This window comes from Ictidomys tridecemlineatus, chromosome 5 (genome assembly GCF_052094955.1).
Source record: "Ictidomys tridecemlineatus isolate mIctTri1 chromosome 5, mIctTri1.hap1, whole genome shotgun sequence".
Classification (NCBI taxonomy): domain Eukaryota; kingdom Metazoa; phylum Chordata; class Mammalia; order Rodentia; family Sciuridae; genus Ictidomys; species Ictidomys tridecemlineatus.
The window spans coordinates 170639689-170665287 of record NC_135481.1 but is presented as its reverse complement, the minus strand read 5'-3'; the positions used below and the strand labels follow the sequence as shown (position 1 = coordinate 170665287).

The following is a 25599-nucleotide window of genomic DNA, read 5'->3' as shown; positions in this document are numbered from 1 at the left end:
AACAAACAACAATAAAACCAGAACTGGTCTTAGATTGTAGCCTTGCCCGACAGGTAGACAGGGTACTGTTGTCTCCTTGCTAGGAGTCTTGGTACTAGTATAGGGCAGAAGCTGTTATGGAGGGAGGGAGGGAGGGAGACACGATTGGGGGAAAGTTGAAAGGATGTTTCAGAGGGGAGAGGACCCTTGCTTCTCTTTATCGCTGTTCCCACTCTGGGAATCAGAATCCCTTATAACAGAGTCATATTCATCTGGGAGTTGATCATGCTTGCCAGGGTTGATCGCTTTGCTGCGTTTGTTTCTGTTATCTTTGTTTTGACAGCCTCTCTCTTGCTGGCATTTGGTGGGTGTGAGCATAATGAGGTTGGCAGAAATAATAGTAGTTCTTACTCTGCCCACTGAGTGGGATTTGAATGTCATTTGCATATTTTAAATTCCTGTGTGAAAATTACCTCCTGTCTGCACAGGAGTCTGGAGAATGAGACTTGGAGACCCGAAGGCAGAATCAACTATTTTGGGTTGTGATTCAGACCCTGAGAGACAAAGATCTGAGTATTCCTAGTCTGTATGGAGGTGAGCTCAGGAAAAACCTAGAGTGGAGTGGAGAGATGAGACAGAAAAGAGTGTATTAATAGGCAGGTTGCTGCCCAAGTTTCTCCCTCTGCAGAAACTTGGGAGAGTGTCAAGAGCCTGCCCCAGACTTGTCGCCACCAAAAGGTGAGGCAGTTCCTCCAGCCTGCTTCTGTCATTGACTGGGGACATGGAACCTTGCATAACATCCTACCTGTTGCACCTGCAAGCTGAGAGCATTCTTGCAGCTAGACATGGTGCTAGACAATGAGTCACAAGCACTTGCTGTAGGGAGCCATTGCGTGCACAGCCACTAGTACATGATGAAGGCCACAGGGATATGATCAGGGCATGACGGCTTTGGGGGAAGACATAGGCAGCTGGATTCAAGACAATGTCTGGGGAGCATTTGAGACCTCACAACTTATGAACAATAGAAACAGAATTTCCATAGTTGATGTGATCTTTGCCAGGAATGCATGTGTAAGGTATCTAGATGATTGACTGTCTTTAATTTACTGATACGTGACACATGTGGGCTCAGCCTTTGAATCCTATGGTACAAATTGCATGTTACAGAGGTGCCAGGGACAGGGACAGGGGGGCTGAAATGCAGTCCAGCCCATTTACCACATAACTTCTTCCTGCAAGGAGCCATGTCTGAAGGGTGTGACTTTTTCTGTTTTGTACAAAGTTGCCATATGGGTTAATGGACATGCTAAATAAGAAAAGTGAATTTAGAAAAGAATGGTTTATATCCTCAATATGTTGTTAGGGCAACTGTTGCTACTGCCTTGGAAAGTGCCACTGTCATCTCACACCTGGATGATGGTACTAGCCTCCTAACTGTCCTTATCTCTTCTGTCCTTGTCCCTCCCTTCATGGGCTATAGTGACCCAGCTCCCTTAGATCCTATTCGTCTTCTGCCTAGAGCCTGACGGGGGCTTTTGTCTCCCTCTGCCTGTGTGGTCTGGCTTCATTTCCTCTCCTGTCTCCTCACTCACCCAGTGCCCATCACACCGGCCCATCTCTGAGCCTTTGTGCCTGCTGTTCCTCTTTCTGTGTTACTCTTAGCCCCAAGTCTATATGGCTACTCCCTTACCTCCTTCAAGTCTTTACTCAAATGACTTCTTAGCAGTCCCTGTGAGGCTACCTATTTAACAGTGTACACACCTGCACCCCTGTCTCCCCTCCTCTTTTCTGGCCTTGTTTTCTTAGTGCTTCTCACTAACATGCTCCATATTTTACTTATTTCTGGGTTTATTGTCTGTCTCTCCTTCTGGAAGGTAAGATTCCTGTGAGTGAGGTTTTTGCCGGTCATATCTCTTTTGCCTGGGCCATAGTAAGTGCCCCACAAATACATGTTAAATGCGTACAAGTGAAGAATGGGAAACTAGAAGTGTTCATTCTATGAATTTACCAGTAATCACCCCAACTGGCCACTGGGATTGCTTCCCTCCTGAACCCCCAGGTGCATGGAAGTTCAGATGTTCTGGTCCCCATCCTAATCTCCTGCCTTTGTCTGTAGACAAAATGTGCTCTTGAATCTTCTGGGTCAAGGTTTCCTATAAAATAATTGGTTTGAACTATATGAGACAAATCTCCTAAATTCTAAATTTAGTCTCTTAAATCCTTGATGTTTTATATTTAAAAAATTTAAAATCTTTGACCAGGCTATATTAAAGTCATTCTATATTATCAGAGTAATTAGCAATTGATTTCTTGGGTAAGTCCCAGTCTTTAGCTGCTTATAACAGATATCATCAATGACTAGCCCCCAAACTTGGAACTCACTCTTCTAGAACATGCCAACTGCATTCTATTACAGTGCCTCTGCCTTTCTGCCTGAAAGGTTTTCTTTTATTTTTCTCTTTTTTTAAAAATAATTTTTAAAAAAATCTTTATTTTTTTACTTATTTTTATGTGGTGCTGAGGATCGAACTCAAGGTCTTGAATGTGCTAGGCAAGTGCTCCACTGCTGAGCTACAACCCCAGCCCCTCTTTTCTTTTTCTTTTTTTAAAAAATAGTTGTATATGGACATAGTGCCTTTATTTTATTTATTTTTATGTGGTGCTGAAGATTGAACCCAGTACCTCATCTGTGCTGGGCAAGCCTCTACCACTGAGCTATAACCCCAGCCCCTGCAAGGTTTTCTATCCATCAGTAACAGGCAGGCTGGTAGTTCTGGGGAGGAAGTGTCCTGGAGTATGGCATTCACCCAATGAGGTATAAAAATTGGTGGTTAAATAGTCCAGCTCCTTTGCCCCTTGGTGGGTTACCTCTGAGGTGTGTTCTACACTGTCTCCCGGAGTTGCCCTGCAAGATCAGGCCCCAGTTGCCCAGAATGGTGTCCTGATAATTAACACTTTCTCTTCTCCTCCTCTGCTTCCTCCTTCCTCCTCCTCCCTTCTTCTTTCCCCCTCCTCCCCTTCTTCCTCCTCCCCTCCCTCTTCTTCTCCTTCCTCTTCCTCCTCTTCTCCTTCTCTCCCTCCCCCTCTTCCCTCTCTTCTCCTCCTTCCTCCTTCTCTTTTTCTTCCGTCTCCTCCTCCCTTCTTTCTCCTCCTTCTTCTTTTTCTTTATTCCTCTTCTTCTTCCTCCTTTTCTCCTTCTTCTCCCCTCCCTTCCTCCTCCTCCTCCTCCTCCTCCTCCTCCTCCTCCTCCTCCTCCTCCTCCATACCAGGGATTGAACCAGGGATACTTTACCACTGAGCCACATCCCCAGCCCTTTTATATATTTTATTTAGAGACAGGGTCTCCCTTCCTCCTCCTCCTCCTCCTCCTCCTCCTCCTCCTCCTCCTCCTCCTCTTCCTCTTCCTCCTCCATACCAGGGATTGAACCAGGGGTACTTTACCACTGAGCCACATCCCCAGCCCTTTTATATATTTTATTTAGAGACAGGGTCTCGTTAAATTGCTGAGACTAGCTTTGAACTGGCGATCCTCCTGCCTTAGCTTCTGGAGCTGCTGGAGTTGCAGGCATGTGCCACTGTGCCAACTTCATTAATACTTTCTATCAACCTGTACTACTCACTCCACTACCCCTTCCCAGTGCCTCCTGGGACCACATCCCTAATAATCAGCTTATACTTAAATCCCTGTCACAGGCTCAGCTTCTGGGAAATCCACCTGAGATGTGCAAGTTCCTAACTTCTGCAGAGTCACCCTCTGTGCCTCCTCTCAGGCATCACCTGGGTGGATTCCTCTCTCTCTTTGGGATACATTGAAGTACTGGACAATCACTATTTTTTTCCCAAGCAGTGCTGTAGATTAAACCCAGGGTCTTGCCTGTGCTAGGTAAGTAGACAAGTGCTCTATCACTGAGTTACACCCCAGTACTCCCCATCCATTTTGGGCATGCCATTCTATAGACCCTTCTTTCTACATGTTGCTAGGACCCCTCTCCTCCCACTTCTCTTTCTACAGTCTTCATTGTTTGTTTCCCTCCAAATCCTAGAAGGCAACACCAAATTATTCCTCAGAGCAACTTAATTGTTCTTTATTTCACCTCTCTCACCTAAATTATACCCACAGGAATTCTTAGCTTCTCTACCAACCCCACCAATCAAGAAGCTTGGATAGCTGGGTGCAATGGTGCATGCCTATAATCCTGGCTACTCAGGAGCCTGAATAGGATTGCAAGTTCAAGGTCAGCCTGGGCAACTTGGTGAGATCTTATCTGAAAAAAAAAAAGAAAGAAAAAAAGGAGGGGGCAACTGGAGATGTAGTTCAGTGGTAGAGAGCCCCCAGTTTCAATCTTTAGTACCACAAAAAAATGCTTGGCTAATAGTCTCCTCTATACCATCTCGCATTTTGCTTACTTCTCTGAGTTTGAATTGGTTGCACAAATTGCAAGCAGTTAAAAAAAGTGCACCTTCCATATCACATCTGACTCTATGAGCTCCAGATCCTCTAAGAAAGTCGAATGCCTCTGTAAGAAAGTGCTTTTCATTCAGGGCAAGAAACAGAGTTCATTACAAGAATAATGACAAGCAGAGATACAGACAAAATATTACCAGAAAATAACATTCCTTCTTCTAGGGAATTTTCTCAAAGGTATAGGATGAAGAGTTTAGATCTTATTATTTTTAAAAATTGGCATACAGCCTTAAATTGCCAATCAACCCAAGCATATGATTGAACTTATAATTTTCCGACTCTCCTGCATACAAATGTTAGCCTTTGTGTCCTTGACTAGACAAACAGCATGGATGGACTGTGGAAATACTGATTCCTTGCTGGAAGGCAGGTTGGTTTTGCAAATAAATAATGCATTCCAAAATCCCATGCACCATAATCTATGGAGCCTGGAGCAATGCAACACGCTGCCATCACACGGTACGTCCCCGAGCATTTCTAGTGAATTCAAGGACTATGGAGTGGGCCCTGTGTGGGTTGAAGTAGAAGAAGGCATGGGATGTAGCACAAATCAGCTTTTATTTTTTGCCTTTTTTCTCAGTCCATATAGTCAACTCTTTACCTTAGAAGTAAGGAAACCAAAAACAAAGAAACAAACAAAAAACTCAGCTCACTGCAACTCTGTCCATGTAAATGTCCACCCCTGGGATCTAGTTAGTTGGTCAAAATGTGACAATGGGACGGATGAGTTCAGAGCCTTTGCAGGCATGTCCTAAAGAATATTGACTTGCCAGATGTGGTGAGCACGACTGTAATCCCAGTGGCTCAGGAGATGAAGGCAGGAGGATCACAGGTTCAAAGCCAGCCTCACCAATTTGGTGAGGCTCTAAGCAACTTAGCAAGACCCTGTCTCAAAATAAAAAATAAAATGGGCTGGAGATGTGGCTCAGTGGTAAAGTGCCCATGGGTACCAAAACAAATAATAAATAAAATTGACTTCCAGGGGTAAGTGCTTACAGTAGACTGCAGACTGCAACACTTGTGCACAGAAGGTCCCCTTGTCAATAAATTATAAATACAATTGCAAATAACCCCCGGTTACATGACCACATGCTTGTATTACACATACATGTAATAGTTGCATATACAATTCACATATACGTAAACATGGGGAGAGTAGATACCATCATATAACAGGTACAAGTGTGATTTAGGATTCTAGTGAAGATATTAGTTGTGGTTTTACACCGTTTTTTTACTAACCATATCTTTTGAGAGATAGATCAAGAAAAACAATACTGTCTTTCCTTCTGTTTCCATGAGTATTTGTGTTAATCAGCTTTTCATTGCCGAGACCAAAATACCCAACAAGGACAACTTAGAGAAGAAGTTCATTTTGTCTCATAGTTTCAGAGATTCAGTCTATGGTGGGCCGACTCCATCGCTCTGGGTCCAAGTGAGGTAGAACATGGTGGTGGAAGGGCCTGGCAGAGGAGTGCTTCTCTGCTCATGGTGGCCAGGAAGCAGTGAGTGAAAAGGGAAGAGGCTGAAGGTTAGAAGCACCTTCCAGAACACACCCCCAGGGACCCACCTCCACCTGCCTACAGTTTCCACACAGTTAGTCCATTCAAACTAGGACTGGTTAGGTTATGGCTCTCACAATCCAATAATTTCACCTCTGAACATTCTTGCATTAACACAGAAGATTTTTGGGGACACCTCATATCCAAACCACAACAGATGGTTTGAGGAAAAACTCCTCTCCATCCTTTCCTTCCACCTCAGATGTGTTTCCATCATTCATAATGATGCCTTTTTAATTAATTGAGGGTGGTAGGGGTGGGACACTGTTAAAAGAGAGTAGATTTAAGACCTAGGCTGCTCACCCTGACCCTTTATCTCTTTGAAAAACTGGCAGACCCCACTGCTGATCTTGCTCTTCACTGTCCTATGAATCATCTTAGAAATAACAGGAAATTACTCATAACTTCAGAGAGGCCCCCAGTTAACCATGGTATTGCTCTACTCCACCACAGGAGTAGGGCCACCCAATGGTTTAACAAAAGTTCAGCATTTCTGTACTAAAAAGGAACACATTGCCATTTGTTTGGGAGAGGATGGTAAAATCATAGCAAGGCTTCTTTTCCCCATACAACAAAGCAGAAATCAATAGCTATTTGAGTATTTCCCCATCATAATCCAACCATCAATAACTCTCTGGGTAAGAGTGTGTTGTTACAAAGCATTTGCCCATTAATGATGCTTCAGCTCCTGACACCATTGTAAAGATGTTCTGTAAACAGAAGACAATGAGCATGCCTAGCTTTTCTCTCCCACTGTTTTCCAAACCACCCTAATGCAGGAGCTCTCAAATTTATAACTCTCAGCAAGACAAAGCCTGCTTCCCAGCTGCAGAAACCCACTCTGAGTTGGGTGTGAGCAGTACACTGTGTTGGTACTTTCACAAATAAAGAACACTAGAGGAATTTGTTTTTATTGGTGGCCTCTGGACACTGGGAATGATTAAATAGCATGGGCCAGGTTTTCTAGCAGGAGATTTCCAGGCTAACCAACCATTTGACCTGTGGAAAGCTAGTTAATATGGATGACTGTAGCCAGGCACACACCCTTCCTCTTCTATATGCATATTACCATCTGCAGAGGATACCATGGGTGCTACACCCAAAAGGCAGCTGGGAGGAAAAGTTTGCTCAAGCCACCTATATCAACCATCCCCCTTTATCTGCCAGTGTAGCCATTTCTCAGCTGCTATGAGTATTAGCTGCAAAAAGTTCACAGTTGCACCTTCTCTGCAGATTTTTTCTTGTCCCAAATCTTCCTTGTTCAGACAGCTCTGTCCTCACTTCCCTGGCAGCCCACAGCCAATAACTGGCTAATGTGAGGTTACAAAGGATCAGCCCCCTTACCTTTTGGGGTACCAACTCTGTGATGCAGTTCATGTTTCAGAGGACTCCCCCCACCTCCCTGCCCCAACACACACTCTGTGGATCAGGCTCAGGTTAGACTCCAGCTGGGATCACATCTTTGCTCAGCTTTTTTTCTCACCCCCTCCTACTTCTCTTATCCTGTGTTCCTGAGAGTCACCCTCAATAATTCCCATCTACCTGGATCTTGTCTCAGTCTCTGCTTTCAAGGGACTTAACCCAGTACTGTGAATTTTAAAGAAATCACTCAAATGAACTTAGCAGGAACACCTTTCAGAAGATAATTTAGTTGTTCTTTGATGATTCAGAAGATACTCCTAGACTGTTCAGAATCTCTGGGCTTTTTACAAGCATCAGTTATTTCTACAGGTATGAAAAGTTATCCTTGATTGGAGCTCTCCAATGGCTAGGGATTGCAGTTACATGTACTGTTTTAACAGCAACCACAATCCAAGATGTTTGGGTCTGAATGAAGTGGAATCTATGGCAGAATCAGAAGTCTTCTGCTACTTCCCATTGACAACGTCCCCATTGATAACCATGGATCATGGCCACATGCTATTTTGAAGTAGGACAGAAGAGGCTGGACACCAGAGGAATTAGCAGGAAGCACGTTTATTGACTGTAGGGTTCAGAGGGGCAACTGCCTAAGATTCTCTCAACAAAGATTTTGGAAATTCTTCGAACTTTATACCCAGTGGGGGGCGGGGTTAGAGGTTCACATGACCAGTGCTCTCTATTATATCCTCTAGATCAGACACAGGTTTCACAAGTTTTTATCAAGAAAACAAGAGATAATATCTTTTTGTACAACAAGCTTGCAGACGAACTCTGTCACACTTTTTGTGTGCAAACCAGGCATTTACAAGAAAAGAAACTACCAACCACAATAATCTTTGCAGACATCCTGCTGATCTGACAAGAGGAGAAAATTAATTATGGAAAGGGTCTTTTGGGTGGGGATACCTGGTCTACTTCACTTTCACATATGACTTCTTGTTTTTAGAGTGCTTCACACAGGTTGTCTCACTATGGACACATAGAATGTAAGTGCTAGAAGGAGCCATAGTCTACCTCTAACAAATAATTATTTAACTCTGCTCTAGTTGAATCGTGTCAACCCGGAGACCCATGTTGAAGTCCTAACACTTAGAGCTTAAGATGTAACCTTATTTGAAAACAGGGTCATTGCAGATGTAATTAGATAAGAGGATGTGGTCATACTGGGGTAGGGTGGTGCCGCAGTCTGGCTGGGCACAATTCAGGAGCCACTTGTCAAAAGAAACTAACTTTATTTTTAGAACTACAAACGCCAAACAAAACAGCTCCTCAGGAAAAAACCCTCAGAGCCCAACTGCCACCACCAGCTTCCCACAAGCCTCTCACCCACACAAGCCTCTCCACCTCCCACAATCCTCCTACTCTTGAGGCTGATTGGCTGGGTTGCATGGGCGGAGCCAAAGAAGTCCCCCAATGAGCAGCTCTGTGGAGGAGCCAATCAGCTAGATGTTGCTGGGCTGCTGTGAGCCAATCATCAGCTGGCAGTCTGAAGGGCAGGGAAACAGCCCAATGAACATCACCATAGAGGAGCCAATCAGCTAGATGTTGCTGGGGCCGTTGTGAGCAATCATCAGCTGGCAGCTGGAAGTTTGCTGGCAGCTGGAAGTTTGCTGGGGCCCCTTTGGCTGTGGCTCTCAACAGGGTGGGTTTTAATCTCACATTACAGGTATCTTTATAAGAAGGAAAGACACAGAAAAGAGGTAGAGAATAAAGAGCCGCATCTCCACACCAAGGAACACCAAGCATTGCCCTCAAACACAGGAAGCCAAGGGAGGCATGGAAGTTTCTCCCCTGCAGGTTTTGGAGATAGCAAAATTATTGACACCTTGATTTCAGACTCCCAGCCTCCAGAACTGTGAGTAAACTCATGTTAAGCCACCCAGTGTGTGGTACTTTGAAATGGAAGCCCCAGAAAACTAATACTAGCCCCTACTAGGTGACCATTTTATGGAATATCTATTCTAACATTAAGGCAAGGACACACCTCTGTCCTCTTTCATTTTAGCTCAGAAAAGGGAGCTCACAGGTTGACCTGAATTCTGAATGCACCACATCCAGCTATTCCCATTTGGGATTCTTTGTCACACACTCAGTTCAAAATGTCAAGCAGGAGAGAATTAAAATCATCGGGAGACATTGCCGAAGAAGTGGGAAGTGCTCCACATCTCATAACTGTCAACCCTGTTCGTGAAAATCAAAGGGAACTTGGCCAGCAGGTCTCTGGGAGGGTGCTCAGTCCTGCAACGCTTGCTGTATAGACAGACTGTCTCTCCACTGTAGGGGGGTTGGTGCTACCTTTTTTGTTTTCTTTCTCTGCTGCTCTCCTATCCAGGGAGTTCCTGCGTGTTTGCTATTACTGTTCTTTACCCTAATTATTCTTTATTGCTGTGCTGCTTCCAACATGTCTGCAGGAATTGATCTAGAATGAAAACCCAAACTCAGGCCTGGTTCTTCACGTTCCTGGCTGTCTGGACCTGGACTATTCATGCAGCTGGCAGCATCGCCCAATCCTGGGTCCACACATTATATCAGAAACCCCTTAATTCTTTCTCTGGTTCAGGTACTGCATAGACATCTCCCTCAAAACCATTTCCAGAGACAAACAAAAAGCCTCCCCTACGGATGCATAGGACTCCATCTAATAATCATTACTTAATTTCCCCAAACATTTTCATCTAGGGTAAGGTTCAAAGCTAGTGAGAATGGATGTAAATTCATAATTCCAAAAGTTTTTTTAAAATTTTTTTGACTGTTTTAATAAAATTATTCCAGCACTTTGAGAACAAAAACAAAATAAAAAAAAAACCATCTTCACATCTTAGCCCCTCTATTCTCCCTCTTATAGAACTTGATTATTAATCTAAATTCTACAGTCCTTAAGGTGAGACTTGGTTTCACCTTTTTGAGACCCTGTCTCAAAAAAAAAAAAAAAAAAGAAATAGAAAAACAAAAGTGGAAGGTGGTGTTATAGCTCAGTAGTTAAGCATCCCTGAGTTCAATCCCTAATAGGAAAAAAAAAAAAGTGACCTGAGAACCATATGGTTGGCATTTCACTGTTGAGCAAATAATTCCTATGGCTTTGGGGAGGAAAATAACTTTTTGTACTAGATGGTTGGGACAAAAATCTACTTTGCTACAAAGTCACAGATTGAGGACACTAAGGAAGTGAGTCAAGCAGACTACAAGAAAATGGGGAGTTGATATATTCTATTTCTCATATTGATAAGTTGTAAGGTTCAAAGCAATGACAATCACCAGATGTGGTGGCGCATGCCTGTAATCTGAGTTACTTGGGATGCTGAAGCAGGAGGATCACAAGTTCAAGACCAGCCTCAGCAATTTAGCGAGGACCTAAGCAACTTAGTGAGACCCTGTCTGAAAATAAAAATTAAAATAAAATAAAAAAGGTTGGGGATGTAGCTCAGTGATTAAATGCCCCAGGGTTAAGTCCCCAATACCACCCCACCCAACAACAACAACAAAAGCAATGACAATCTAAGTGGATTTGACCAGAAATTGATTAAAATAATTCAAAATTATTAATAAATCTTTTTGGGCTGTGGATATATAGCATTCTCACTAGTTTTGAACCCTGTTCTAGATGTATATTCTTGGGATATCAAGTAATGATAGCATTATGAAGCTGCATCATATGAAATTGATAATATTCAATTTTATGTATTTTGATGTAAAATTGTAGTTCAATACAGTTCAATCCAACATAAGTTATCATGGTTAATAGGACTTTTTTCCTTTTTTAGAAAGCACTCAGATGATGACACAGCTTTATACTTTTTCATTGTTTTCTTTTTAAGGCTGTGGGAAACTTGATTTAGATTTTCATAAAATTTCATTATCCTTCAAATAAATACTTAGAAAACATTTTTTGAGATCTTTTATTTAAGAGTAAACAATAGTGAAATATACACTACTATGTAAAAAGTTCTCATCCTGCTGGCTTAAAACAATTGAAAGAATACCTGTAAACAATAAAGCTGCAAAATTAAAATGCAGTCCCTAGTGAATAGATATGTAGAACACACAGAGATAATATTGCTGGAGAGTTGGAAAATATTAGTAAAAAAAATGACACAGGTAGGTGGTTTGATAAAAGATGTTCCTAACACATCCCAGTTAATAATATCTGTTGATCTCTGTGTCAGAAAGAGACAATGAAATACAATGAAAGCACCATTTTTAAATGAGCCGTGAAAGGAAAGATGAGCTAGATAAGTTAAAGACTCAACAGTAATGAGTTTGGAACAAAAACAGCGTTTGATGAAAAAGAAGAGGCAAAAAAACCTGTCACTACCCAGAATCATCTGCACTGATTTGGGAGGGCAGCAGAAAGCATTTTGGGGTGAGCATATTGAGCCTCCCATAAAAAATGCATTCACTATCGTTTCATAGGGCAGGTGCTGTAGAGAAGAGGTGGCAGGCAGAAACACTTCCTGAATGGAGCTTGCTTTGGAAGGATGTCTGATAAGGATGAGCTTGAAAAATCCTTTGACTGCCCAAGAGTTTGCCAATTATTTTGTGGCAAAGTTCTTTAAAAGAGCCCCTAACTTAAAGATGAGTTACAGTTCTCCTTTGTAACAAGACAAATGCTACAAATTTGGGAACTTCTTCAGGGAAGACAATTCTAAGGCTGTCAATAGAATTGATGAACAACAATAAGGGCTCAAATTGGGGGAAAAGTCCCGAATCAGAAACTGAAGAGGTAAATCAACAAGGTTCACTTTTATCATGGATGGGAAGGAAGTTGTCAGAGTCAGAATTCACTGTGAAGAGATTAGGAATATTAACTGGGCCACACAGGGGTACACACTTGATTGTTTCCTAGAGCAACAGTGTCAGGTGATGACTGATCTGTAAGGATTTCCCCAGACCCTGTGGAAGCTCACTGTCTCACTGGTTCCAGACTTCTGCACTCGTGCCAGGAACACTCTGTCATTCTTGGAGTTGATGATATGTAATGTTTTTGCAGGCCCCAATACCCTTGGGCATGAGCAGAGCCTCTGTGTGCCCTCTGCCTCCCCAGGATAATGCAGCCTTGTCCAAACACATTCTGAACATTGTTGCTCCAATGCTGAACATGCTCCAATGCTCCATGTCCCCTCTGTCTCTGGATTATAAGGCACTTGAAGGACCTAACAAGTCACAGTGTGTGGATATTGACAAAAAGGAACCAATTACAAGAAACATTTTGATGACAAGTGGCAAAATTTAAACACGGATTGGGTATCAGGTGGCACAAAGGAATTCATGTTCATTTTGTGAAGTATGATGGTTGCTATGATCTGAATGTTCACCCTCCCCCAAATTCATTATAACAGGATCACCAAAGTGATGGTATTAGAAAGTGGAGGTGTTTAGGAGGAGATTAGTCAGAGGGACTAGGGTAGGATTAGTACCCAAATGAGGTCCCAGAGAACTCATTCACTCTTCTACCATGTGAAGACATAGAGAAGAGCTGGGCATGCAGGTGCATGCCTGTAATCCCAGCTATTCAAGAGGCTGAGACAAAAGGATCACATGTTCAAGGCCAGCCTGGACAACTTAGTGAGACCTTGTTTCAAAAGAAAATTCAAAAAGGGGTGGGAATGGAGCTCAGTGGCAGAGGGCTTGCCTAACCTGCATGAGGCCCTGGGTTCAACACTTTCACACACACACACACACACACACACACACACACACACACACACCCCAGAGAAGTTAGTAGTATGCAACCTGGGAGAAAGTTCCTCATCAGAAATTGGCCATGCTAGCACCTTGACTTCCCAGCCTCCAAAACTATGAGAAATAAATTCTTATTGTGCATAAGCTACCCAGTTAGAGTATTCTGTTATAACAGCTAGAACAGACAAATATAATAGTTAAGTTAGATAAAGTCCTTATTCTGGGGGATTGGGGGCAGGAAAGATGGTGCAATGAGATGGACATCATTACCCTAGGTACATGTATGACAGCATATAGAGTGCGACGCTATATCATGTACAACCAAAGAAATGAAAAGTTGTGCTGCAATTGTATACAATGAATTAAAATGCATTTTGCTGTCATATATACCTAATTAAAATTAATTAATTAATTAAAAAAGAGAAAATGTCCTTATTCTTAAAGATGTGTATGAAAGCATTATGGGGTGAAATGTCATTGTCTACAATTTGTTATAAATAAGATGAAGTTAATCTGGTAAGATGTTAAAAATGAGTAAGTCTAGATAAGGCTATATGGCAGATCATCACACCAATTTCCCCCTATTTTTCTTTGTTATTATGGTACTGAGGATCAAACTCAGAGCCCTGTGCATGCTAGGCAAGCATTCTACCACTGAGCCAAATCCCCAACTTTCCTGTTTGAAATGTTTATAACAAAAATTTTATTGTAAATAATAAATTTACAATTTGTACCATCAAGGTGAAAAATTATAATTCAGTATTAAAATAGGAAGAAAATGTCTTTTGGAATGTAATATATGGAGAGAAATATTGAAAATTTCCACTGATATTTTATTGATGAAGAAATACACATGATTCATCTACCAACCCTCCTCTTGAGATACTTTTTAAAAAATACAACTTGGGAACAATAGCAATTAAAAAGAAAATTAAGAAAATAATTCTATTTACAATAGTATTAAGAATAATAATATATTTAGGAATAAACCTAACTAATGAGGCAAAAGACTTGTGTGCTGAAAACTATCAATGTCCAAAGAAATTGAAGAAGATACAAATAAATAGAAAGACATCCACTGTTCATAGATTGGAAGAGTAAATATTGTCAGGGTGCTCATACTACTCAAAGTGATCTATAGATTGAAAGCAGTCCTTATCAAAATGCTCAAAGTGACTTTTTCTGTAGAAATAGAAAACTTCATCTTAAAATTCATATGGCATCTGAAGGGATCCCCAAATAGTCAAAGCAATTTTGAAAAAGAAGAACAAAGTTGAAGGACTCACACTTCTTGATTTCAAACATACTGCAGTGCTGTGGTCATCAAAACAGTGTGGCACTGGCGTAAAGACAACTAGAACAATGGAACAGAATAGAGAGCTCAGAAATAAATTCGCATGTATATGCCCAAAGAATGCGAAGACTATTCATTGGGGGAAGAATATTTACTTTAAAAAATAGTATTAGGAAAGATGGATATCCACATGTGAAAGAATGGAGTTGGACCTTTATTTTATATCACATAGAAAAACTAACTCAAAATGTTTTAAAGACCTAAACACAAGACCTGAAACTAATCAACTCCTAGAAGAAAACAGGGGAAAAGCTTCCTGACATTGGATTTACCAATGATTTCTTGGCTATGACACAGAAGCCCCAGGTAATAAAAGCAAAAATAGGCAAATGAAATTATAACAAACTTAAAAAAAATTTTGTTCATCAAAGGACACAATCAACAGGATGAAGGAAAGCATGTCATATGCTACAACATAGATAAATCCTGAGGACCTTATGTCAAGTGAAATAGGCCAGTCACAGAAAGACAAATAATGTGTCACTCCACTTTTACGTGGTGTTATGATTTAGATCTGGAATGTCCCCCAAAGGCTCATGTGTTGAAGGCCTGGTCCCCAGCTGGTGGTACCATTGGGAGTTGGTGGAACTTTCAGGGGGTGGGGCCTAGTTGGAGGAAGCAGGTCACTGGGGGCATGGCTTTGAGGATTTATTTTGTCCCTGGCCCCTGGCTCCCTGCCCTGCACTGTCACCTGCTTCTTGGTTGCCATCAGGTGATCAGCCTCTTCCATACACTTTTGCTGCCATGATATTCTGCCTGGCAGGCCCAAAGCAATGGAGCCAGCCTACCTGAAACGAAACCTCTGAAACTGTGAGCCAAAAACCTTCTGTAAGTTGGTTTTCTCAGGTATCTTGTTACAGTGACAAAAATCTGACTAAAGCATGTGGAATGTAGAGTAGACACGTCCATAGAAACAAAGTAGGGGCTAGAGGGAGGAGAAACTGAGGCGGGTGGGAATGTTTAATAAGTACGGAGTTTCAGATTTGCAAGATTTAAAAAACATCCAGAGATCTGTCTCTTAATAGGAGTCTACTTACCACTACTGAACCATACGATTGAACCCGGTTCAGATGGTCAATTTATATGTTGTTGTTTTTAACAATAAAAAAAAAATGAGGGAAAATGAACTTGGGAACAGAATTGTTGGGCTGTTTTGAAAGCTTCCAAATGATGCATTTCAGCAGGTTTTGAACTGAAACATTTCACTAAATATATAAAAACACAGCACCCTCTGATTAGTCTGCAAGAACTTGAGGGAACATGGTGATTTACTCACCAAGTAACAACAAGAACTTTTGCATAATTGGTGGTGGGAGAGATGAAAAATAAATGTCATGATGTAGGGAAGCACATCCAATGATGTCCTTCCTATATTTACTTTTTGTAAGAAGTCTTTTACAGCTATTATAGTCATGAAAAGCACATAGCAAAAAAACACACCTTCAAATTATTTTATCACAAGATGTAAGTCAGTATTTTAAAAACATTAGAGCAGATTGAATTATATCAACTTCAAAATACTAATAGCCTTACATTTTCTTTATTTCTCTCTTAATGAGAACTATTTATCATAATAAACTATTGAGCCCATTAATACATTTATAAAAAACGTTTATTAAATAGTTTTCTAATTGAATCCATCTTTTAAAATGTCCTTTGATTTTGGCTGAATTTGTTCTTTAGTCTGATGAGGTACATGGTGAAACAATATGGAGTTACTGCTGTAGAGTCCAGGAGTTTCTTCACCGTCATAAACCCTTGAGTGTCCTTGCAATGTTATAAAGATATATTGTGATTAAGGTGTTGATTTCCCCAAATGGAGCTATAAATTCAAAGCAATTTCAGTAAAAAAAATGCCAATAAAGTTATCCTGTAACCTGACAGGCTGATTCCAAAGTTTATGTGGGAGAGTAAAGAGCCCAAAATAGCAGGACATTCTGGACAGAACAATATAGTAGTGAGGTTCCGCTCTACGAAATATCAAGATTTATTAAAATATTAGAGTCTTTAGGGAGAATTGTATTGCCACAGAAGAGACAAGTAGGCTATTGGGGCATAATGGAAAGCCCAGAAACAGAAATAGGGTCTGTGGAAACTTCATATGTGTCATGGGGACCACTGGAGAGAGGAGGAAGGGCATGACTGGTCAATCAATAGCTCCATGACCATATAGTAGATCTTCCACTTTCACCCAGACATTATTTCTTTTTAAAATTTTTTTTTTAGTTGTTGATGGACCTTTATTTTATTTATTTGTATGTGGTGCTGAGAATCGAACCCAGTGTCTCTCACACACACAAGGCAAGTGCTCTTCCACTGAGCTATAACCCCAAACCACACTTAGACATTATTTTTGATGATTATCGCTTGGTTTTCTTTCTGTCTCTCCCACAAAAATTGTCAGCACTGACAGCATTTTCTTTCTCCTATTTGCATTATTTAGTGTCCAACATATGAGAGAGCTTTCCCAAGATTCTGTTCCATCTTTATTAGGCAATTATGAAAATACCTGAAGCAAGTGAAAACAAATAGTCTCAGCAAAGACACAGAAGATATAAAGAGGAACCATATGGAGATTTTAGAATGAAAAACTACAAGAACCATAATTAAAAACTCCATGGATAGGTTCAACATCAGAATGGAGAATGAGGAGAGAATCATCAGTGAGCGGTAAAAAGAATAATAGAAATGACCCAATCTGAACAAAAGAGAGAAGGTAGACTTTGAATAATGAATAAGACCTCATGAACTTGTGCAATGATAATAAAAATTCTAACATTATTGCCCTTGTGGTCTCAAAAGAAGAGGAGAAAGAGGGCGGGGCTGAAAAAGTACATGGATAAATAATTACTGAAAACTTCCCATGGTTGACAAGGAATATAAACCTATGGGTTCAAGAAGCTTAGGGGACATCAAACAAGGCAACTCCAAGAAATTTATACTAAGACACATTATAGTCAAACTTCTGAAAAGTGAACACAAAGGCAAAAAATATCTTGAGAGCAGAAAGAAATGCTACAGAGGAGAACACTCCATGTTTATAGTTGATTTGTCATTGAAATAATTGGCATCTAGAGGAAGTGGTACAGTCTTTTTCAATTGCTGAAAGAAAAGATCTGTTAGCCCACAATCAGAATCCTACATACAATGAAAATATAGTGGGATAGGGAGAGGGAGCATGGGAGGAACAGACGAACTCTAGATAGGGCAGAGGGGTGGGAGGGGAAGGGAGGGGGGCAGGAGTTAGCAAGGATGGTGGAACGTGATGGACATCATTATCCAAAGTACACACATGAAGACAGCAACTGTGTGAACATACTTTATAAACAAACAGAGATATGAAAAATTGTGCTCTATATGTGTAGTAAGAATCATGATGCATTCCATTGCCATATATTTTAAAAAATAAAATCAATTAAAAAAATAAAACAAAACAAAACAAAATGAAGGAGGACTAAAGGCATTCTTAGATAAGGAAAAACTAAGGAGATGTGACATTAGTAGACCTACTTTTTAAAAAAAAGGTTAAGGGAAGTTCTTTAAACAGAAATAAAATAAAAAATAAAAAATAAGGGCTGGGGTTGTGGCTCAATGATAGAGTATTTACCTATCATGCTGAAGCATGGGTTGATCCCCAGCACCACATAAAAAAGCTAAAAAATAAAAAATAATGAAATAAGAAAATAAATAAAGAACTTTCTAATATGGTGGGGGGAGGGAGTACAGAGCAAGATGAGCCCGAATATGAACAAAACATAGATTTTCATTCTCCTCTTGAAGTTTTCTAAATTGTGCTTGATATTTATAACTCTGATGTGGTTCTAAGTATATTTAGCATAAATAATTAAGACAATTAGATTATCAGGGGCAGGTAGTAAAGATACATAAAGAGAGGTAGGTTTATATACTTCATTGGAACTGGTAAAATGATGATGTCACTAGACTAAAAATCATTATAGAAAAATCAAAATGAAATTTTAAAATGTTCAAGTAATTCACAGGGAGGCAGGACAAAAGAAAACAGAGAGAGAGAAAAAAAGAGAACAAACAGATAATGGAAAAGCAAAATGACAGACTTTAGCCCTACCATATCATAATTATATTAAATACAACTGATCTAAATATACTAATTAACTGACAGAGATTGGCAGAATGGATTGAGAAAGCATAGTCATCTGTATACCATCTACAAGAACTTTCAAATATAAATATAACAATATAGGCAATTTGAAAGTAAAAAGATAGAAAAAAATATGCTATGGAAACATTAATCAAAAGAAAGCATGGGGCTGGGGCTATATAGGTCAATGGTAAAGCACTTGCCTCACAGGTGTGAGATCTGGGTTCGATCCTCAGCACCATTTACAAATAAATACATAAAAAGGTACTGTGTCTGGATTGGGGTTGTGGCTCAGTGGTAGAGCACTCGCCTGGCACATGTGAGGCCCTGGTTCAATCCTCAGCACCACATAAAAATAAATAAGTAAAATAAAGGTATTGTGTCCAACTACAACTAAAAAAATAAATATTTTTTAAAAAAGATATTGTATTCATTTACAAGTAAAAAGAAATTTATAAAAAAGAAAGCAGAAGTTACCTTAAATAAAATAGAGTGGCCTTCAAAGTAAAAAAAAAGTTTTAATTATAAATAGAGAGAAACATTATGTAATGATAAAAGGATGGATTCACCTAGAAGACATAGCAGTTCTAAATGTGTATGCAATAAACAACAGTGATACAAATATATGAAGCAAAAAAAAAATAGAACTTAAAGGAGAAATAGACCGATCTGCAATTACAGTTGAAGACTTCAACACTCCTCTCTTGACAAGCGATAGAAAAACTAGACAGAAAATTAACATGAATATGGAAGAACATAACACCAGAAACAAAAAAGACCTAGTTGATATTTATAGAACACTATCTAACAACAGTATTCTTTCCAAATGCATATAGAACATAAGCCAAGATAGACTATATCTTGGATCATAGAACAAGCATCAACAAATAAAAGAACTGAATTCATACAGACTATATTATCCAGCCACGATGAAATCAAATTATAAATCAGTAAAAATATAACATGAAGGCATTCAAACACTTGGCAGCAATACACTTCTAAATAATCAGTGTATCAAAGAGAAGTTTCAAAGAGAATAAAAAAATACATTGAACTGAATGAAAATAAAAACACAGTATGTCCCAATGTATGGGACAGATCTAGAGCAATGACAAAGAAGTTTACAGCACTAAATCCATACATTAGGAAAGAGAAAGAGCATTAAATTAATAGCCTAAGCTTTCACCTTAAGCACCCAGAAAAAGGAGAAAAAGAAACCTAAAGCAAACAGAGAAAAGGAAATAAAGATAATAGCAGAAATCAATGAAATTCAATGAAATTGAAAATAGAAAAACAATAGAGAAATCAGTGGAACAAAGTGTTATTTGAAGAGAACAATGAAGTTGACAGAACTCTAGCAAGAATGACAAAGTAAAAAAAAAAAAAGACTTGAATTACCAAATTCTGAATAAAAGAAGGGATATTACTATACATCATGCAGACATCAAAAAAACAAAGGACTATTACAAAGAACATACACAAATTTGACCACTTAGATGAAATGGGCCAATTACTTAAAGAAAAACATTACAAATCACACAATATAAAAGAAATAATTTTAATAACCCTATAACTATTAAGAAAATGGAATTCATAGTTTAAAAGCTGCCATTAGAAGAAATCTCCAGGCTCAGATGGTTTCACTGGAGAATTCTACCAAATGGTTTGAGAACTAATACTAATTCTTCGCAATCTCTCCTGGAAAACAGAGGATGAGGAAATACTTCCATATTCATTTTATGAAGCTAGGATTACCCTGATAATAAAACCAAGCAAAGACACTACCTAAAAATCAATTATAAGGCCAATCTACTTTATGACTATAGGTGCAAAAATCCTTCACATATATTTACAAATAGAACTCAGCACTAAGTAGAGCTTATTCTAGGGACACAAAGCTAGTTCCATGTTCTCAATCAGTATTTACCACTAATAGTTTAAAGAAGTCACATGATCATCATTAATTCGGAAAAGTAATTGATAAAATCCAACACATTTATGATAAGAACAGAAAAATAGGAAAAGGATCATTTCCTCAGCTTGAGAAAGAGTATCTCTTAAAGTTGAATGATAACATGGTGGAAGAGCGAATGTTTTCCCCTAAGGTTGAGAGCACGACACAGATATCTGCTGTCATCACTCTTATTCAACATAGTGGTAAAAACTGTAGCCACAACCTTTAGACAACAAATGACATCTAAGATCATTAAAAAGAAAAAAAAACTGTCTGTATTGGCAAATGAAGTAAGAATTCCCAAGGAATATAAAAGTACTCCTGGAAGTGAGAGGTGAATTAGGCAAGGTCACAGGATATAAGAAAAACACAAAGAAGCAAACAAACTAGATTTCTCTATACTAGCAGTATATCATATGAGCTCCAAAATTAGAAATACAATAGCATTTACAAACCCTCAAAAAATACTTACGTGGAAATCTATCAAAACACATACAAAATGTGTATGCTAAAGACGATACAACATTGCTGTTGAAAATCAAAGATCTGTCCAAGGACAGGGTAAGGACAAAGAGCTTGAGAAGAAGATTTACATTAAACAGGGATGAGAAAAGGGGAGGGGAGGGGAGGGGAGGGGAGGGGAGGGGAGGGGAGGGGAGGGGGGATAGTAGAGAATAGGACAGACAGCAGAATACATCAGACACTAGAAAGGCAATATGTCAATCAATGGAAGGGTAACTGATGTGATACAGCAATCTGTATACGGGGTAAAGTTGGGAGTTCATAACCCACTTGAATCAAACTGTGAAAGATGATGTATTAAGAACTGTATAATGTTTTGAACGACCAACAATAAAAAAAATAAATAAATAAATAAATAAAAAAAAGAAAATCAAAGATCTGGGTGTTTTTATGGTTGGAAGCCCAGCAGAGTAAAGATGATCAGTCTCTCCAAATTTAATGTTCAGATTTAACACAATTCCTATCAAAACCCTAGAAATAATTTTTGGAGTACAGAAACAAAATTATTCTAAAATTTATATGAGGAGACAAAAGAAATAAAATATTTAAAACAAAATTGAAAAAGAATAACAAAACAGGAAGAAAACAGTCTATGCAATTTCAGTATGTCTTCGTTGGGGCTGCTAAGACAAAGTCCCATAGACTAGGTAGCTTATGAACAACAGAAATTTATTTGTCACAGTTCTGGAGTCAGAAATCAGGGTGCCAGCCTGGTCATATTCTGGTGAGGGCCCTCTTCTGGGTTTTAGACTGTGATCTTTTCACTATACTTCCACATGACAGAAACACCCCAAGAGCTTGGTGGGGTCCCTTTTGTAAGTGTGCTAATCTCACTCACAAGGCTCCATCCTCATGGCCTAATTATCCCCAGAAGCCCCATCTCCTAATACTATCACACCGGGGATTAGGATTTCAATATATTAATTTTGAGGGGACACAGATTTTCAGCCTATTGAATAGGAACATCATGTAATGCTAGTAACTGAGTGTAATATGGGTAAAGAGATAGACACAAAAAAGGTCAATGGAGTAGAACAGAGCACACAGATATAACCCTAAACAAATAGACAAGTGAATTTTTTTTATAATGATGCAAAAGGAATTTAACAGAGGAAGGATAGCCTTGCCAATAAATGGTGCCAAAGCAACTGAATATCCATAGGCAAATATGAATCTTGACCCAAGTCTCATGTGTCAACACAAAAATTAATTCAAAATAAATCATAACTCAAATGTAAAATGCAAAACTATAAAATTTCTAGAAAAAAGGGGGAAATACTGCAAATTTAAGGTTCGATTTTACACAAGGCACAATCCATAAAAGAAAAAGTTGATTGAATTTCTTCAAAATAGAAAAAAACAAACAAACTTTGTTCTACAGAAGACTCTGTTAATAATATGAAAAGACAAGCTACAGAATGGAAGAAAATATTTGCAAACCACACATCTAACAAAGGACTAATATCTAGAATATAGAAAGAACTAACAAAACTTACCAGTAAAACAACAAACAAAAACCAATTAGAAAATGGGCAAAATTCTTTTTTTTTTTTTAAAGAGAGTGAGGTGGGGGGGGAGAGAGAGAGAATTTTTTTAATATTCATTTTTTAGTTATCGGCAGACACAACATCTTTGTTGGTATGTGGTGCTGAGGATCGAACCCGGGGGCCGCACGCATGCCAGGCGAGCGTGCTACCCCTTAAGCCACATCCCCAGCTCCTGGGCAAAATTCTTGAAGAGATATTGTACCACTAAAGAATCTACAGATGACAAGCAAGATTAAAAGTTGTTCACCACCAGCAGACATCAGGAAAAAGTCAGTTGCAACCATAATGAAATATCACCACACACGGGTCAGAATGTTTAAAATAGTGATAACACCAAATATTGATAAGAAGTCAGAGACACTGGATCACTGGATATTGCTGTTAGGAATGCAAAGTGCTACAGCTACTCTAGGGAACAGTTTGGCAGTTTCTTAAAATCTGAACATGCAACTAACCTACAACCCAACAATTGCACTCCTGGGCACTCATTCCAGAGAAATGAAAATCTGTGTTCATATAAGAACTTGTACACAAATGTTCATAGAAGTCTTTTTTTTCATTTTTTAGTGCATTACAGTTATACATGATATTGGGGTTCATTTTGATATAATTATACAATCATGAAATGTAATTTGTCCCAATTCAGTCCCTAGTACTTCCCATCTTCCCTCCTCCTATTGTCTTTCCTCTACTCTACTAGTCTTCTATTTATTTATAGTTTTTAAAAAATCAGTGCATAATAGATATACATTAAGGAAAATTCACTGTGATGTACATATATCATAGGAAAATATGTCATAGTCATTCCACTGTCTTTCCTTTTCTTATCCCCAACCCTCCTGTTCATTTCCCTTTGTCTAGTCCACTGAACTGCTATTCTACACCACCCCTTGTACAATAATTTAACAATGTTATTATTGTGGGAAACTGAGTAAAGGGTATATTCAATTTCTCTGTATTACTTCTTTTTTTTCTGCATTACTTCTTGCAATTTCATGTGTGTACACAATTATCTCAAATTGAAAAGTTTACTTAAGTAGTACCATTTCAAAATATTTTTACCACTGTATTTAATATCCTTAAACATATGATTTCACATAAAATTACAGAATTTATTTTAAATGACAGTCTTTCTTTTTACTCCCCCCCTTCATCCTCCTCATTTTCCTACTCACATCACACCCCATTCTTAATGGTTGTCAACAGCCTTCTACAGCAAAAATGGACCATAGAGTGTTAGTAGATGAATGATAGATTTGGAAGAATATCAATAATGTAGATGGCAATTAACATCTTTAATTCTAAGAGATCTTATAAATTCAAAAGGTAAAGATCAATCACCCAAATGGGCAAAAATTTTGAAGAAGTGATTCACTGAAGATCAAAATTTAAATGGTCTAATTACATGTAATAAGTCCCCAGCAGTCAGGGTAATACAAATTGAAGTGATACCGAAGTCACAATGAATATCACTTTATCCTCATCAGACTTGCAGGAAGGAAGGAAGGAAGGGAGGGAGGGAGAGATGGAGATCACTGGCAGGGATATTAGGGCAAAAGGCAATTTAATTTCTTGCTGTGGAAACATAGACCATAACAATCAAGCAACATCTATTATAATTAAATATATACCCTTTAAAAATTCACTGAATCATGCAGGTAAAAATTTACTATTTATAGATTACTGAATCAAAAGTAAATGAAAAATTTAAAAATATATCTAACCTTGCTCCAGTAATATCTTTCTATAAATCTATTCCATGAATTAAATCCACCATCTACCCATAAAGACATTGTTCTGAGATGTTTATTTCAACCTGTTTCTTGTACCCAGATAAAAATGCCCACAAATGGAGGTTTGCTTGAATATGATATAACCACACCATGGAATACTGTACAGCTATTTAAAAAGTCAGAATAATATGGGTGACTTGGAGGTATTTCCCTACGGTATTGTTGAGAAAAGCTAGAAAAATAGAAAGTAGAAAAGCATGTACAATGTGGCCCCATTTTGAGTTATTTCTAAGGAAGCTCATGTATATGTATGTATGTATGTTTGTTTATATGTGCACATCATTGTTATCCCTCAGTATCCATGGGGAATTGGTTTTGGGACCACTATGGATACCAAAAGTCCCTTACATAAAATGGCATAGTATTTGCACAGAATGTAGAAATCTTCCTCTATACTTAAATCATCTTTACTTATTATACCTAACAAAATGTAAATGCTATGTAAATAATCATTGTTCTGTATTATTTAGGGAATAATGACAAGAAAAAAATGTATGAGTTCAGCACAGATGCAGTTTTTTTTTTTCAGAACTGGGAATTGTACCCAGGACCTCATGCATGCTAGGCAAGTGCTTTACCACTGAGCTATATCCCCATTTTCTGAATATTTTTGATCTTTTCTTTTTCTTTTTGATCTGAAGTTGGTTGAATTCACAAATGCAGAACCCAAGATGCAGAGGGACAAATATATTCTTAATTTTTTTCCCCTCATTCATTATTTTTTTTTTCATTCATTATTTTTAAAGTGGGGAAGGATATCCAGTTCAAGTCTCAGAGACAGCTGAAGATTTTTCTGGGCCTGCCCCACTTCCCATACTGTGTATGCACTTCCCAGACTCCTTATGGGGTCTTGGTGAATTGGCCCCATGGGTCTGCCAATAAATTCTCCAGGATTCTCAAGTTAGGGAAACTTTCTTGGTAGCACATGAGAGTCTGTGTTAATGCCACCCACTTCCTTGTGGATAAAATATGCCGTTTCAGTGACTTAATGTCACCTGCAAGCAGCAGAAGACTGTGGAATGGAATCCTGTTGCTAAATTGCCTGCTCACCACTCTCTCCTCGTGGCTTCTGTTTTTACTGTTTCCTTTGGGACCACCCCGTTTTCCAACTCTTCTTAAAATGCATTGAGTTTCTATTTAAGGTTGTTTTTAAACGTTTTGGAACATTCTGGGGTAATAATATAATAAGCATATGTAAT

At 38.9% G+C, this 25599-nt stretch overlaps 1 long non-coding RNA gene across 2 annotated transcripts in view; it reads left to right on the top strand.

Annotated features, from left to right (window-relative positions):
* The first annotated feature begins 4743 nt into the window (after positions 1 to 4743).
* The window catches only part of LOC120886360 (uncharacterized), a 41263-nt gene continuing 20407 nt past the window's right edge, over positions 4744 to 25599 (top strand). Inside the window, exon 1 of one of the 2 annotated variants that reach the window (XR_005729332.2) lies at positions 4744 to 4906. This is a non-coding gene — a long non-coding RNA (uncharacterized LOC120886360). The remainder of the gene's footprint in view (positions 4907 to 25599) is intronic. The other variant, XR_013439568.1, reaches the window with a different exon arrangement.